General features: G+C 43.8%; 1 protein-coding gene across 8 annotated transcripts in view; it reads right to left on the minus strand.

Annotated features, from left to right (window-relative positions):
• LOC122541051 (multiple C2 and transmembrane domain-containing protein 2-like) overlaps positions 1-17,107 on the minus strand; it is a 476,548-nt gene that overhangs the window by 96,288 nt on the left and 363,153 nt on the right. The gene's annotated exons all lie outside the window — the stretch shown is intronic.

The raw sequence follows: 17,107 nt of genomic DNA on the forward strand, positions 1-17,107 counted from the left end.
CTCCGCCTCTTCCTTTCCCGCCGTACCAACCAGTATCCTTCCACTGACACCCTCCTTCGACTCCCTCACCTTAACCTCCTTCCACCTATCACATTTCCAACGCCCCTCCCCCAAGTCCCTCCTCCCTACCTTTTATCTTAGCCCGCTTGGCACACTTTCCTCATTCCTGAAGAAGGGCTCATGCCCGAAACGTCGATTCTCCTGCTCCTTGGATGCTGCCTGATTTGCTGGGTTTTTCCAGCAACACATTTTCAGCTCAGATCCCCACATCTGCAGTCCTCACTTTCTTCTTGCTTTCAGCCTTCTATGTGCTAAGCTCTTGAATTTCCTCTTCAAACCTCTCTGTCTCTCGCCTTCCTTAAGCCAGTCTGTAAAACCAATTACTTTGACCGAGCCTTTGGTCACCTGTCCAACTACCTCGTGTCGTTCAGTATTACAAAGCTGTGAGGAGCCTTGAGTCGCTGTACTAGATTAAAGGTGCTGTATGAATGCCAGTTGTTGCTGTCACTGACAAAGAAAAACCTTTCCAAAATCTCCTTGCAAGTCTTCTCACTATTCCAGCCTCTGTCACCACGAAGGGCAGCAGCAGAGGCATCATGGGAATCCTATTACCGCCACATTTCAGTGCAAAGTACAGACAATTTTGACTTGGACATGTGTTGTCATCTGAACTGTGAAAATATCCTGCAATTGCTTAGCGGATATCCCTGCAGGAACTCTTATTACAACACACATGGCAACAGTTCAAGTTGTAAAAACACTGTCCTCTTCTCTGGAAACTTGAAGAATAACTTTGAGCATTCTCAAATTGAGTCAGAGTCATACAACACGGAAACAGACTCGTCACTCCAACTTGTCTGTGCTGATCATGGGAGGTCCAAATTAATCTAGTTTCCCATTGGCCTACATTCAGTCGATATCCCTCTCAACCTTTCTTATTCATGTACCTGTCCAAATGTCTTTTAAATGTTGTAACTGTACCTGCATCCACCATTTCCTCTGGCGGCTCATACCAGATACACACCACCTTCTGTGTGAAAAAGCTGACCCTCAGCTCCCTTTTAAACCTTTCCCTCTTATCTTAAAACTAAGCCCTCTAGTTTTGAACTCCCGCATCCTGGGAAAAAGGCCTTTACTATTCACCTTACCCATACCCCTCATGGTTTTGTAAACCTTTCGAAGGTCACCCTGAACCATCCATGCTCCAGAGAGAAATGTCCCAGCCTCTCCCTATAGCTCAAACCCTCCAGTCCCAGTAACATCCTTGTAAATATTTTCTGCACCCTCTCCAATTTAATAACAACTTTCCTACAGCAGGGTGACCAAAATCACAAAGAATTATGACTTGAAGTGGTTCTTAATGTAATTTTTTTGAAAAAAAGTGTGCATTTTGGAGCAATAGAGAGAACCCAATTTGGCAGCTCTGTCAAAGATAAATGCAGTGGATTGCTGTAAGATATGATTCAATCCAGTTGAATCCAGCAGTTTGTTGTTTATGAGCCAAAGCCTTGCCAACAAACCAGCATCTTTATATCCTGCAGCGTAAATCGTTGTAAGTGTATGAAATTTGGCATTCTTGCATTTGGTCCAGAGGAAATAGGAACAGGACCAGGACCAGACTACTTGGCCTCTCAAGCCTGCTCTGCCATTCAATAGGATCATGGCTGATGGTAAAACAAAACACTTCGACAACATGCCTCTATTTTCACCTCATAAGTTGAGCGTTGATATGATAAAAGTGAACGCAACTTCCCGCAGTCTGGACTTATCTTTATTCCAATACATTCCATCCATCTGCCAGCTCATTGTAGGTGCAGCAAATGGCAGGAGAATCACAAAAGGTATTCATTCTAAACTAAAATGAAACTTAGCATCGCTATCAAGGCCAAATGAAATAGCTGTGTACTATTAGCTCCAACAGTTCACCTTCAAAGAATAAAATGCTTCCAGCAGCAAATACTATTTGTAGAGGTTTACAAAACTGCAATAAAACATGCTGCGGTTTGCTGTGTTTTCAATCATTTGGATGAGGCCCCATTTGCTCTCTCCGGTGAATGTAAAAAATTCCACAACTTTGTTTTCACAAATAGCATCATCCCTACTTTTGGTCAATACTTATCCCTTAACCAGAAGCAGACGATCTGGTCATTATTTGTGTTTGTGGAGCGTGATGTGCCCCCAATACAACTGTGTCCTCTCTTCAAATGACTTCATTGGTTATAAAGTCTTTGGTGCAAGGAGCAGGCCACATGTCCTCTACATTTGGGGTGATTACCAGACGGTAGGGCTTTACAGACTCCTTGTCATGGGTGGAACATAAGCTCTGCTTCTCTTGGTGGTCTACAACCCATGAGGATAAACCAGTAAAACAAGCGAATGGGACATACTGGTCAGATTTGCCTTGGATGGAGGATCAGTACGACCAGTACCTTCATTTCCAAGTATTACTGTTTGATTTTAAACTTTTTTATTCCTTCTCTGGGCAAAGGCCGAGTTTCGAAATTTAATTTTGCCTCTTCTGATCAGTCAACTCCTTGTGCCAGGTTGCTGTTGCTAAGCAGCAAACAGAGAGAGACATCTTCAAATTAGGTCATGGCAGTGCTGAGCTTATCAGTCCGGAACTTCAGTATCTGAAGTAGACTCCTGCCAGCCTTCCACAGGAGCCTTATCCAAAGCCAGTATGCCAAACAGCAGTGTCACCAAGCCAGGCGAGAGGTCCAGACTAATAGTCTGAGGTTTTCAGTTCACATCCCATCAAAGCAGCTGGAGGAATGTAAATTAAACAAATTAATTAATTATTCTGGAGCTAGGTGATTAATAAGGATCATGAAACCATTGGATTGTTGCTAAAAAAAGGCACTAATTTCCTTTAGGAGGTTCCTCAAAGTCAGTCAGAGAATCATTAAAGTGCAGAAGGAGGCCATTCAGCCCACTGTGCCAACCCTGGTTCTATTGGCTACTGCTAACCCCCAACCTTTCCCCATATCGCTGCGCACCATTCATACCGAAATGAAAATCCATTGCCCTCTTGAACCTACCTCCAGCAGATTTCCAAGCACTGCATTCCATCCCTAACTCCTCATTTTGAAAATAAAACCACTCTGGCTCCAGGATGAGATACAAACAGACCTGAGACATGGCCTCACATGTAAAATACATTGTCTGATCTAAGGTGTTACCTTATTCTGATAAAACCTGAAGTTATCTTGAGGCAGGGATTTACATATTCATCAATCAAAACTGCACCTTCATTCTAATGGATTAAAGGCTTAATAGCCATTTAGGTTTGTTCAATATAGTCGCATAAGTTGTATGACCCTTTAATCTTTTACTTATAAACTCTGGATCCAATGTATTATCTCTTACCAGCCGCCTGAGGAAGGAGCACTGCTCCAAAAGCTTGCGGTTTCAAATAAACCTGTGGGATATAACCCCGTGTCGTGTGATTTTTGACTTTGGCCTCACTGTGTGAAAACATTTTTTCACCCTTAATTCATTTGCACTTCACTTTAAATCTACCTTCTCTACAAGTAACAGCCATTTTTCCTTAGATATTCTAAGCAGCCTGCTCATGATTTTGGAAACCTCTCTCAAATCTGCTTCTTCTCTCCACAGAGACGAGTCCCAACATCTTCAAGCTATTCTCATAAGGAAGGTTTCTCATTCCTGGAACCACTCTGGTAGATTGTTTTCCAGAATGAACTGGGGCCAGGGCTCGGTTTGGCTCTGAGACCCCATGACAACAGTGTTCCCGTTCTCCCATGCTGCTGTGGAACGTGTGCCTTAAGGGAAAGAGCTGCAACATCCCGATACAGCCTCCAATAGATCCTGCAAAATTGTTGGGGAAAGAAATGGCCCACTGCTGTTCTCCCAGTTCCTTGATGGTACTTCCCAGTTTTCACAACCTGGTATCGTCCCCTCATAGCTCCATCAATCCCAGCTCTGAAACCTCCAGCAGCTCTGACTCTTTGCTGCAGCAAACCTCACCCCCCCCCATCTGGGAGCACAGCAATTTCCCAGTGTTAAAATGTGGCCACAGCAGGAAAACATTCAAGAATGATCAGTACCTTTGGGAACAAAATCTGTCCGGTCTGACCTACAAGTAACTCCAGTCACGCAGCAATGTGGTTAAGTCTTAATAGCCTCTCCAAAATGGCCGAGCAAACCACTGAATTGTAGTCAGCTCACCGCTACCTCAGGCCAACTTAGGATGATGCTCACATCCGGGAATGAATGGAAACAGGAACACAGTGCCTGGAAATGGCGAGGATAGTGTGGGAGGATGGGGTGGAAATAGAGGCAGGATTTTCATTTTCCGCTCTGTCCTGCTTTAAAATCTGGGCACAGCGACAATGAGAAGTTACTATATTCCATTTGCAACCAAACCCGAGGTGATACCAGCTTTAACATAAGAACAGAAAATGCTGGAAAAGCTCAGCAGGTCCGGCACATCTATGGAGAGAAATCAGAGTTAACCCTTCGGGTCCAGTGACCCTTCCACTTAACTCAAAGTTCTCCACAGTTGCTGCTGGACTTGCTGAGTTTTTCCAACAATTTCTGTTTTTGTTTCTGATTTACAGCTGCCTCGGTTCTTTCGGCTTTTATACATGTTTAAAATGATTTTTTAAAAATTTCAGTTCTCACATATTGGCTCAACTGACTGAACAAAGCAACAGCATCAATTCATCTGAATCTCATTTTTTTTTCTGAACTGCTAAGATTTCTAAGGGCAGAACAGAGAGAGAAAAAACCCTGTAAAATTAGGTTTCATATTTCATTCTCCAATAAAAATTAAATATTCACCAGCTTAAACACACATCTGGTATCTGCATTTTTTTTCCCTGGATTTGAAACTTGCCCTTCCTCAAAATGTTTTAAAGTGCACAGCAGATCTAGTAATTATTTTATGAAACTATTCATGGGTCACACTTGCAGATAGAAAAGATGTAAGTAATACCTTGTTTAGAGCAGCAAATGGCCCATATATTATGGCTAAAGGCTCAGTAATAAAAACACTTATTAAGTGTAACTATCGTACTGTAAGCTCATGCAAAAATAATCGCCTTAAAATAAAGTGTAAAAATCCAATAACCTTCCGCCAGGGGAATAATTTAACATACCCAGTGCAGGCCAAATAAAATGCAAATGCTTTCTAAGTCACTGAGAATACATTTAGAAAGCTGAAGTCATACAGCTTGAAAAACTAACCAATTTAAAAAAAAGGAGCACATTGTAGTAAACTAGGGCAGGCGCAGGGAATGCACCTATATATAATTGTAAACTACATTTTAAATAAAAAAAGAAATAATTGACAAAGGCATTACTTGGTGCTGTATCTTTTGTGGAATAATGCAGTGCAAAAAGAGATCACTCAGCCCATTATTTCTTGTGCTATCTCCTGAGAAGGGTTTCCAATGGGTGGCACGGTGGCACAGTGGTTAGCACTGCTGCCTCACTGCGCCAGAGACCCGGGTTCAGTTCCCACATCAGGCAACTCTCTGTGTGGAGTTTGCAAATTCTCCCCGTGTCTGTGAGGGTTTCCTCTGGGTGCTCCGGTTTCCTCCCACAATCCAAAAACATGCAGGTTAGGTGAATTGGCCATGCTAAATTGCCCATAGTGTTAGGTGAAGGGGTAAATGTAGGGGAATGGGTCTGGGTGGGTTGCTCTTCGGAGGGTCGGTGTGGACTTGTTGGGCTGAAGGGCCTGTTTCCATACTAAGTAATCTAATCAATTTGCTCCACTCTCCCTGCTCTTATCCGGATCCAAGTGTTTGTTCTGTCTTTTTTCTCTGGTTTTCCTATTTTTGCTGCTTGATTACTGTTTGTCCCAACATTTTCCCAGGCTCAGATCAGTGACTCACATGAACACTGGGTTTTTGTGCTCTTGGAAAGCTCAGTCAAGTCACCATCCATCGTCTGTGATTCACTTAGTACTCTGCAGTGCATGGTAGCTGGTTGGTTATTTGATGCACAGGAGCAGTTACACCCAACCAGTCCTGTTCGAATCTCACATCCACATGTGTGAACAGATTAAAAGGGGAAATGCTGGCACATTGGTCACGTCATTTGATTAGTAATCCAGAGGATCAGGCTAATTCTGTGCGGACATACGTTCAAATTCCATCATGGGAGATGCTGGAGTTTAAATGCAATTAATTTTTAAAACATTTTTTAAAAATATCCTCAGTGATGGTACCTACAAAACTGAGTACTAGGAAAGTCTGTTTAGTTTACTTATCATGTTTAGGAAAATAAGGTATACTAGGCCATTCAGCCCGTCAAGCCTGCTTCACCATTCAATTAGATCATTGTTGATCTTGTCATGGCTTTAACCCCAATTTACTGCCTGCTCCCCATAACGCTTGATACGGAGGTGCAGGTGTTGGACTGGGGTGGACAAAGTTAAAAATCACACAACACCAGGTTATAGTCCCACAGGTTTAATTGGGAGCACTCGCTTCCGGAGCGCTGCTCCTTCATCAGATGGTTATGGAGTATGCGTTACTCCACAACCACCTGACAAAGGAGCAGTGCTCCGAAAGCTAGTGCTTCCAATTAAACCTGCTGGACTATAACCTGGTGTTGTGTGATTTTTAACCCATAATTCTTGACTTCCTTGTCTATCAAAAATCTTTCCAACCCAACACAAATTGCATGAACTCAACCTCCACTAGAGTCAAGAGATGTACAGCACGGAAACAGACACTTCAGTCCAACTCATCCACATTGATCAGATATGGATTAATCTAGTCTCATTCGCCGACATTTGGCCCATATCCCTCTTGATCTATGATATACCCATCTAGATGCCTTTTAAATGTTGTAATTGTACCAGCCTCCACCACTTCCTCTGGCAGCTCAGTCCATACGTGCACCCTTTGCGTGAAAAGGTTACCCCTCAGGTCCTTTTAAATCTTTCCCCTCTCATATTAAACCTATACCCTTGAGTTTTGGATTCACCGGCCCTGGGGAAAAAGACCTTGGGTATTCACCCTATCCACACCCCCATGATTTTATAAATCTCTATAAACACTAGCTTCTAGGGAAGATAATTCCTTCGATTAACAACCCTCAAATGAAAAGAGTCTCCCATTTCCATCTTAAAAGTGAGACTTCAGACTTTTAAATATTCTTCCAATATTTTCTCATAAGTGGAAACATCCTCCCAGTCTCTAACCTACTGCGTTCCCTTTGACTCTTATCGTACTCTTTTAAACTCCAATGGGTACAGGCCCAATGTGTTCAACCACTCGAGATGAGGTTAGCCGTTCATCCCAAGAATGAGTCAGATGAATCTTTTCTGAACTGCTTCCAAAGAAATCATATTTGTTTTAAAATAAGGAGACAAAACCATACACACAGTCCTAATTGAAACAAGGTCAGCGAAGAGAGTTATCTCAGATTAGAACAGGATCTGGACCAGATGGGCCAATGGGCTGAGAAGTGGCAGATGAAGTTTAATTCAGATAAACGCGAGGTGCTGCATTTTGGGAAAGCAAATCTTAGCAGGACTTATACGTGTAATGTTAAGGTCCTAGGGAGTGTTGCTGAACAAAGAGACCTTGGAGTGCAGGGTCATAGCTCCTTGAAAGTGGAGTCACAGGTAGATAGGATAGTGAAGAAGGCATTTGGTATGCTTTCCTTTATTGGTCAGAGTATTGAGTACAGGAGTTGGGAGGTCATGTTGCGGCTATACAGGACATTGGTTAGGCCACTGTTAGAATATTGCTTGCAATTCTGGTCTCCTTCCTGTCGGAAAGATGTTGTGAAACATTGAAAGGGTTCAGAAAAGATTTACAAGGATGTTGCCAGGGTTGGAGGATCTGAGCTACAGGGAGAGGCTGAACAGGCTGGGGCTGTTTTCCCTGGAGCATCGGAGACTGAGGGGTGACCTTAGAGAGGTTTACAAAATTATGAGGGGCATGGATAGGATAAATAGGCAAAGTCTTTTCCCTGGGGTCAGGAAGTCCAGAACTAGAGGGCATAGGTTTAGGGTGAGAGGGGAAAGATATAAAAGAGACCTAAGGGGCAACTTTTTCACCAGAGAGTGGTACTTGTATGGAATGAGGTGCCAGAAGATGTGGTGGAGGCTGGTACAATTGCAACATTTAAGAGGCATTTGAATGGGTATATGAATAGGAAGGGTTTGGAGGGATATGGGCTGTGTGCTCGCAGGTGGGACTAGATTGGGTTAGGATATCTGGTCGGCATGGACGGGTTGGACTGAAGGGTCTGTTTCCATGCTGTACATCTCTATGACTCTATGACTGTAAGGTCAGCCAGGTGGTATTCATACGATATGAGTTCCCAGATTGGGGCCATTAATCTGGTACAGTCAGGGAGTCCTGGCTGACAGATATAAACAGGAATGTCGGGGGTCATTAGGGCCGACTGCCTGCCCCCTTCCGCGGTTACGTTAGAGTCCGGGTGTCTCTGGAGAAGGAGTACGCAGTGTCCACCAACACCCTGGAGTTGTTCAGGGAGAGGTGGGCGCCGCAGGGAGTGGAGTGCATTATTTCCCTCTCCAACTCTATTTTGATTTAATCCCTGCCCTCCCCTTCACTGTTTGATCACACAGCATTGCCCTTTGATGTGAAGGGCACTGCTTGTCACTGGCCACTTGGGTGTTTCTTTTCTTCCTGGTGGTGGAAATTAAATAAAGATTCATGCACCTTGTGTCTTTCACGGTGTCTCACACCTGCACACACACACACAACATGGGTGCTGGGGAAAAAATAAGCACTACTGCAGTTAGGGGATAACACGGGGATAAAAAGATTTAAAAAAAGTATCAGAAGAAAAATAAAAAACAGGAATGTCAGGGTTCTGCTCACCATAGGAGGCGGCTCCGAGCTAGCTGGGTCACTGTCAGGTACTACATACGTTTAAATAAAGGGTGACCTGCTGAGGGATATCAGCCCTCGTGGAATTATTTCACACAGTACACACTAGACATGGTCTCAGCAAGGTCCTGAATGGCTTTAGGAAAGGAAACTACAACCCTTATTGAGCCCTGCCCACATTTGGACTACAGATCCATAGCAACATATATAACTCTTCACTGATACCGCCTTATATCAATGGTCTAGGTATTGGCAGGGCAAGTAAATGCAAATGATGAGTGGACCCAATGAACGATTTTAATAAAAGGTAGGTACTGTTGAATACCAGCTGTTTAGTGGCCCAGTGGGCTGCATTCCCTCTGAATCAGCGCTGAGTGTTTGGATCCCACTCCAGAGATTTAAATCTAGGCTGGCAGTCCAGTGCAGGACTAAGGGAGTGCAGCATTGCCGCAGGAGTATCTTTAGAGGTGGGACCTCAAAACACACCTGACCTCACAGGCATGGGCAAGACAGGGTCCAAGGTAGAATGATGGATGAAGATGGCAGTGCGGGCCCAGGAAGCGGAGGCTGAGTAAATGATGAAGGAGGTGATGTCTGGTGGCAGCAAAGCCAGGATGAGGACTCCCAGGGAGCGAGAAGCAGGTCCCAGGCTTAATCTCCTGGTCCGGACTCGCAGGCTGAGCTGAGGCTCCAGGTTCGCAGCTAGGCCCAGGCGCCTGACGGTGAGGACAGTGGAGATGGCGATGCGGTAAGTTTGCTGCCAGCACAGGACTCTGCGACTGCACCAGCAGAGGCTGTAATGGTGAGGTCAGCCCAGTGTCAAGTCGTGGTGGTGGTGGGGTTGGTGGAGACTAGATGGCACCGGAGAGCGGCGACTCACGGTTCGAGCAGTGCAGACAGTTTAGCTGCAGGGACTTGAGGCATCAGGGTGGAGGAATCCAAATCCAGGCCCAGGCCTGAGCCAGAAGCAAGAGATGTTCCAAAGATTACCTCATGTTATTAAAATCAGACTATAGGTTAAACTTTGTTGTTCCATTTTTCTGCCTTTATCATCTATGCTTTGGTTTATTTTCTGCGTTTTAAGATGGCGCCTGAGAGTGGCAACACTAAACAACACTTCCACTTTATTTATAATAAATTCATGTGATGATAAATTAAATCAAATCAGTTAAGAGAGCTTGTGTTTCATATAAAAGCCACTGGAATCTTCTCTGCTGTACTAGCTGGGATTTGATTCTCAACCAATTAATTAAAAACAGATCTTCTGGTTATGACTGCATCATTGCTTGTGGGATCTTGCTGTGCACAGTTCAGCTGGCACACATTTCCGATACTCCAATAAGCGTCACACGTAAGTGTAACTTCAACCTAATTCTCTGTGCAGGGAATTCACAGAAGGTGGAATGCTGGGATTCGCTACATCCAATATTGTTCAGTTACCATCAATGGGATAAAATTGAAAAGGACACAAAGCAAGTCAGACACTCAAACCCACAGTGGGCAGGTTAAGTCAGAATTCCTCCCAATACTATAGTGTGGCCACATTGCGGAGTAAATCTGTTACGCTGAACAGGCTGAGGCAAACAAATGAGATGTAGAAAGGAAACCAAAATGGAACATTCGTTTTTATAGTGTAACCAGCATTCGGTGGTTACTGGTGCTACGTTCCAACTCACTGGAGATGGTAATACAGCTCAATGTAATTCACATCAAAAAAAGACCAACTGAACCCAAAGCTCCATCAATGCTAAGTACTTTTGTTCTCTTTTGTTCCCCAGTAATGCAAGAATAGGAGAAAGTGAGGACTGCAGATGCTGGAGATCAGAGTCAAAGAGTGGGAAAGCACAGTCAGTCAGACAGTATCCGAGGAACAGGAGAATTGACATTTCGGACAAAAGCCCTTCATCAGGAATGAGGGGGTAGCCCAAAGGGGCTGAGACATAAATGGGAGGGGGGTGGGTTGAGGGGTGGAGGTTCAGCTGGGAATGCAATAGGTAGATGAAGGTGATGATGATAGGTTGGAGAGGAGGTTTGAGCGGATAGGTGGGAAGGAAGATGGAAAGGTAGGACAGTTCAAGAGGGCGGTGCCGAGTTAGAGAATTGGATCTGGGATAAGGTGGGGGCAAGGGAAATGAGGAAACTGGTGAAATCAACCAATGCAGTTGGGGAGTCCCAAGGCAGAAGATGAGGTGTTCTTTCTCCAGGCGTCCAATGGCTACAGTTTGGCGACAGAGGAGGCCAAGGAGGGGTGGGAGAGGGGAGTTGAAGTGTTTGGCCACAGGGTGGTTGGGTTGTTTCGTGCAAGTGTTCTGGAGATGAACTCTGAATTAGTCCTTGAAGTAAAAGAAGTCAGTGCTACAAAAGATTGCGATGAAGTACAAACAGATTTAGATGACAAAAGATGTGGTGCTAACCAGCAAGAAACAGGGTTAAATCAAGAGAAACGTAAATAGACGAAAGGATGGAGTGCTGATAGCCCAGGGGTATACACAGGGCCAGGGAATGCATTCAAAGGTTAGTTCATGATCTGGTGACTTTGCAACTGAGCTTTTCAGGTCATGTTCTATTTTTAAGGTTTCAGGTTTGTTGAGGTGCTGTAACCTGAATGAATTACAGGAAAGAATGCTGTCTCCATTGTAGCCCGAGGGCAGAATATTCAGGGATGAATATAAAATTGACCTAGATCTGATTCCTTCAGGTTTAGCAATATTAACAATGAAATGGTCCCAGTGAATCTAACATAAAAACAAATAAAGTGAACAATGTCATATGGAGCACTAAAGAGTTAAGGCTGTGAACCTGTTTAAAAATGAATTTAAACCACCATTCCTTGCTTTTAAATAGAAGGCTGCTAATAAAGCGCAGAAAAGCAAAAAAAGGAACCTCTCCAAAATTGTCTTTATTCTTGGGAACTGGTCAGGATGCTCGCATTCTTGTAGGCAAAGTAAATGAAATAGGCATGAAAAACAAAACAAAATTTAACGGAGAGATGTGTGAAGACATGCTTTGCAGGAGGATGCTTTGTGGGCAACATGGTGGACTCAGTGGATGGCCTCACAGCCCCAGGGACCTGGGTTCGATTCCCGCCTCAGGCAACTGTGTGTGGGGTTTGCACATTCCCCCTGTGTCTGCATGGGTTTCCTCCAGGTGCTCCAGCTTCCTCCCAAGGTCCAAAGATGTGCAAGATAGGTGAATTGGCCATGCTAAATTACCGATAGTATTTACGGATGTGTAGGTGCATTAGTCAGGGGTAAATGTAGGATAATAGGGTAAGCGAATGGGTCTGGGTGGGTTACTCTTCGGAGGGTCAGAGTGGATGTTTGGTTGAAGGGTGTGTTTCCAGACTGTAGAGGATATAATATAGGATGAATATTGGGAAGAAAATTATAAATGAAATAGCATAATTTTAAAGGGAGTGCACAGAGACCTGAGGGTTTATACACTAACTCCCTTAAAGACATGTCGATAAGGTTTTATTTGGCATCGAATGAACAACCTAACTCACAATACACTATTTAGACTCTGGGTAAGATAACGTCACAGGAAGGATATCAAGGTCTAAGAGTGGGTTCGGAGAAGGACCATCAGAAAAGATTCCAAGTAGGAAGCATTCAGTTATGGGGCTAAGCTAGAAATGTTGGAATGGTTCTCCTTAGAGCACAGGATGCTAAAGGACACGTTTATTGAGGTCAAAGTTATGAGGGGGCTTGTTAATGACAAAAAGAAACATCAGCTGGTAACCTGAAGGCAAAGACTTACCATTATTCACTAAAGACCAATGAGAAATGATTTTCCAACATGTTGTGCTATAACCTGGAGCAGACGCTTGAAAGGAGATGCAAATGGAGATAAATACTTGAAAAGGTGAAACGTGTGAGGAGAGAACAGCAGCATGTGACTGAGCTCCTTCATAGTCTGACACTGACATAACAGGCAGAAAGATCTCCATTTAGATCTCCAATCAGATCACTTCTTAAATAAGGGATCAATGAAAATAAAGAGGCAGAGGAGACTGATTTCCACCTAAAAATGTAAATTGAGTGCGCAATGAACAACCAGCTCTTGTGAAAGGCTCAGCCATTGTCCCTGTGGTGGCCTCACTGGAATGTGAGATGTTAGCATTTCCTGACTGCTAACAGGCAGCTCAAAGACTGATGTAGGGGTTGGCGAGCATAGAACATAGAATATAGAACATTACAGCGCAGCATAGACCCTTCAGCCCTCGATGTTGTGCTGATCTGTGGAACCAATCTGAAGCCCATCTAACCTACACTATTCCATTCTCGTCCTATCCAATGACCATTTAAATGCTGTTAAGGTTGGCGAGTCTACTGCTGTTGCAGGCAGTGCGTTTCACGCCCCTACTACTCTGAGTAAATAAACTACCTCTGACAACTGTCCTATATCTAACACCCCTCAATTTTAAGCTATGTCCCCTCATGCTAGCCATCGCCATCTGAGGAAAAAGGTTCTCACTGTCTACCCTATCGAACCCTCTGATTATCTTATACATCTCAATGGAGACATCTCTCAACCTTCTTCTCTCCAACAAGAACAGCCTCAAGTCCCTCAGCTGTTCTTCGCAAGACCTTCCCTCCATATCAGGTAACCTCCTAGTAGATCTCCTCTGAACCCTTTCCAAAGCTTCCACATCCTTCGTATAATGCAGTGACCAGAACTGTACGCAATACTCCAAATGTGACCGCACCAGAATTTTGTACAGCTGCAGCATGATCTCACGGTTCTGAAACTCAATCCTCTACCAATAAAAGCTAACACACTTCCTATCAACCCTATCAACCTGGGTGGCAACTTTCAAAGATTTATGTACCTGGACACTGAGATCTCTCTGCTCATCAACACTGCCAAGAATCTTACCATTAGCCCAGTACTTTGCATTCCTGTTACTCCTTCCAAACTGAATCACCTCACACTTTTCCACATTAAACTCCATTTGCCACCTCTCAGCCCAGCTCTGCAGCTTATCCATGTCTCTCTGTAACCTACATCATCTTTTGGCACCATCCACTACCCTACCGACCTTAGTGTCATCTGCAAATTTACTAACCCATCCTTCTATGCCCCCATCTAGGTCATTTATAAAAATGGCAAACAACAGTGGACTCAAAACAGATCCTTGCCATACACCACTAGTAACTGAGCTCCAGGATGAATATTTCCCATCAACCACCACCCTTTGTCTTTTTTCAATTAGCCAACGTTTGATCCAAACTTCAAAATCACCCTCAATCTCATACCTCCATATTTTGTATAATAGCCTACCATGAGGAACCTTTATTAAACACCTTACTGAAATCTACATATACCACATCAACCGCTTTACCCTCATCCACCTGTTTGGTCACCTTCTCAAAGAACTCAATAAGGTTTTACAACCTACCCTTCATAAAACTGTGTTGACTATCCCTAATCAAATTATTCCTTTCTAGATGATTATAAATCCTACCTCTCATAACCCTTTCCAACTCTTTACTCACAACTGAAGTAAGGCTCACAGGTCTATAATTTCCAGGGTTGTCTCTACTCCCTTTCTTGAACAAGGGAACCACATTTGCTATCCTCCAGTCTTCTGGCACTACTCCTGTAGACAAAGACGACATAAAGATCAAAGCCAAAAGCTCGGCAATCTCCTCCCGGATTCCTAGAAAATCTTAGGATAAAGCCTATCAGGTCCAGGGGACTTATCTATTTTTACACTTTGCATAATTGTTAACACCTCAATCCCGTCTAGTCTAGTAGCCTGTATCTCAGCATTCTCCTCGACAACATTGTCTTTTTCTAGTGTGAATACTGACAAAAAACATTCATTTATCTCCTCTGACGCCAAGCACAACTTCCCACTACTGTCCTTGATTGGCCCTAATCTTACTCTAGTCATTCCTTTATTCCTGATATACTTATAGAAAGCCTTAGGGTTTTCCTTGATCCTATCTGCCAACAACTTCTCATGTCCCCTCCTGGCTCTTCTTAGCTCTGTCTTTAGGTCTTCCCTGGTTAACTTGGAACTCTCAAGTGCCCTAAGTGAGCCTTCAATTCTCATCTTAACATAAGCCTTCTTCTTCCTCTTGACAAGAATTTCAACTTCCTTAGTAAACCATGGTTCCCGCACTCGACAACTTCTTCCCTGCCTGACAGGTACATACTTATCAAGGATCTTCAGTAGCTGTTCCTTGAATAAACTCCACATTTCAATTGTGCCCATCCCCTGCAGTGTCCTTCCCCATTCTATGCATCCTAAATCTTGCCTAACCTCATCGTGATTGCCTGTCTTCCAGCTGTAGTTCTTGCCCTGCAGTATATACCTATCCTTTTCCATCACTAAAGTAAACATAACCGAATTGTGGTCACTATCACCATAGTGCACATCTACCTCCAAATCTAACACCTGGCTGGGTTCATTACCCAGTACCAAATCTAATGTGGCCTCACCTCTTGTTGGCCTGTCTATATACTGTGTCAGGAAACCCTCCTGCATACTTTGGACATAAACTGACCCATCTAAATAAAGTACTTGAACTAAAGTGTTCCCAGTCAATATTTGGAAAACTAAAGTCCTCAAAACAACTACTTTGTCACTCTTGCTCCTATCAAAGATCATCTTTGCTATCCTATCCTCTATATCTCTGGAATTATTAGGAGGCCTATAGATAACTACCAACAGATAACCTCTCCTTTCCTGTTTCTAATCTCAGCCCATATTACCTCAGTATACGAGTCCACAAACATCCTTTCTGCAACTGTAATACTGTCCTTGACTAACAGTGCCACACCTCCCCCTCTTTTACCATTTTCTCTGTTCTTACTGACACATCTAAATCCCAGACCCTGCAATAACCATTCCTGTCCCTGCTCAACCCATGTCTCTGAAATGGCCACAACATCGAAATCCCAGGTACCAACCCATGCTGTAAGTTCACCCATCTTATTCCGGATGCTCCTGGTGTTGAATTAGACACCCTTCAAACCAACTTCTTGCTTGCCAGTGCCTTTTTGCGATCTTGAAATTTTAGTTCTGACTTCACTACTCTCAACCTCCCGTACACTTGAACTACAATTTCGGTTCCCATTTTCTGCTGAATCAGTTTAAACCCACCTGAAGAGCATTAGTAAATTATCCCCCCCAGGATATTAGTACCCCTCTGGTTCAGGTGAAGACCATCCTGTTTGTAGAGGTCCCACCTACCTCAGAAAGACCCCCAATTATCGAGGAATCCAAAACCCTCCCTCCTGCACCATCCCTGTTGTCACGTGTTCAACTCCTCTCTCTCCCTATTCCTTTCCTCGCTAGCATGTGGCACAGGCAACAAACCAGAGATAACAACGTTATTTGTTCTAACTCTAAGTTTCCACCCTAGCTCCCTGAATTTCTGCCTTAAATCCCCATCTCTCTTCCTACCTATGTCGTTGGTGCCTATGGACACACTCTCATCATTAACCTGGCTCCACTGGGCAGCAGCTATCTTCTTATTACTGTAGCAACTGACACTTCTACGCTGTCTTTAACATAATAAAAAATCCCTAAGTAACTTCAGAGCAGCATGAAATAAGATTTGGCACGGCATCATATGAAGAGACACGTGAACAATAAGCTTGGTCAAAGAGGTGAGTTTTCAGGAATGTATTAAAGATGAAAGGATAGGTCAAGAGACACAGAGGGATTACAGAGCTGAAAACCAAGGTGGCTACAACCCAGCCATGAGACTGATGGTTGTATTGATGGAGGGAGCCATTAAGGTGAATTTACCAGCTGCCACAGTAAACAAGAATATAAGAACTCGGAGCAGGAGTAGGCCGTCTGGCCATTCGAGCCTGCTCCACCATTCAATAACATCACGGCTGATCTTTTTGTGGACTCAGCTCCACTCACCCGTGCTCTCACCGTATCCCTGAATTCCTTTACTGTTCAAAAAGAATCTATCTTAACTTTAAAAGCATTTACTGAAGTAGCGTCAACTACTTCACTGAGCAGGGAATCCCACAGATTCACAACCCTCTGGGTGAAATTGTTCCTTCTCAATTCAGTCCAAAATCTGCTCCCCCTAATTTTGAGGCTATGCCCTCTTGTCCTAGTTTCACCTGCCAGTGGAAACATCCTCTCTACTTCTATCTTATCTATTCCCTTCATAATTTTATGTTGCCATAAGATCCTCCCTCATTACTCTCAATTCCAGTGAATATAATCCCAGTCTACTCAGTCTCTCCTCATAAGCCAACCCCCTCAACTCCGGAATCAACTTAGTGAA

This window comes from Chiloscyllium plagiosum, chromosome 36 (genome assembly GCF_004010195.1).
Source record: "Chiloscyllium plagiosum isolate BGI_BamShark_2017 chromosome 36, ASM401019v2, whole genome shotgun sequence".
Lineage (NCBI taxonomy): Eukaryota > Metazoa > Chordata > Chondrichthyes > Orectolobiformes > Hemiscylliidae > Chiloscyllium > Chiloscyllium plagiosum.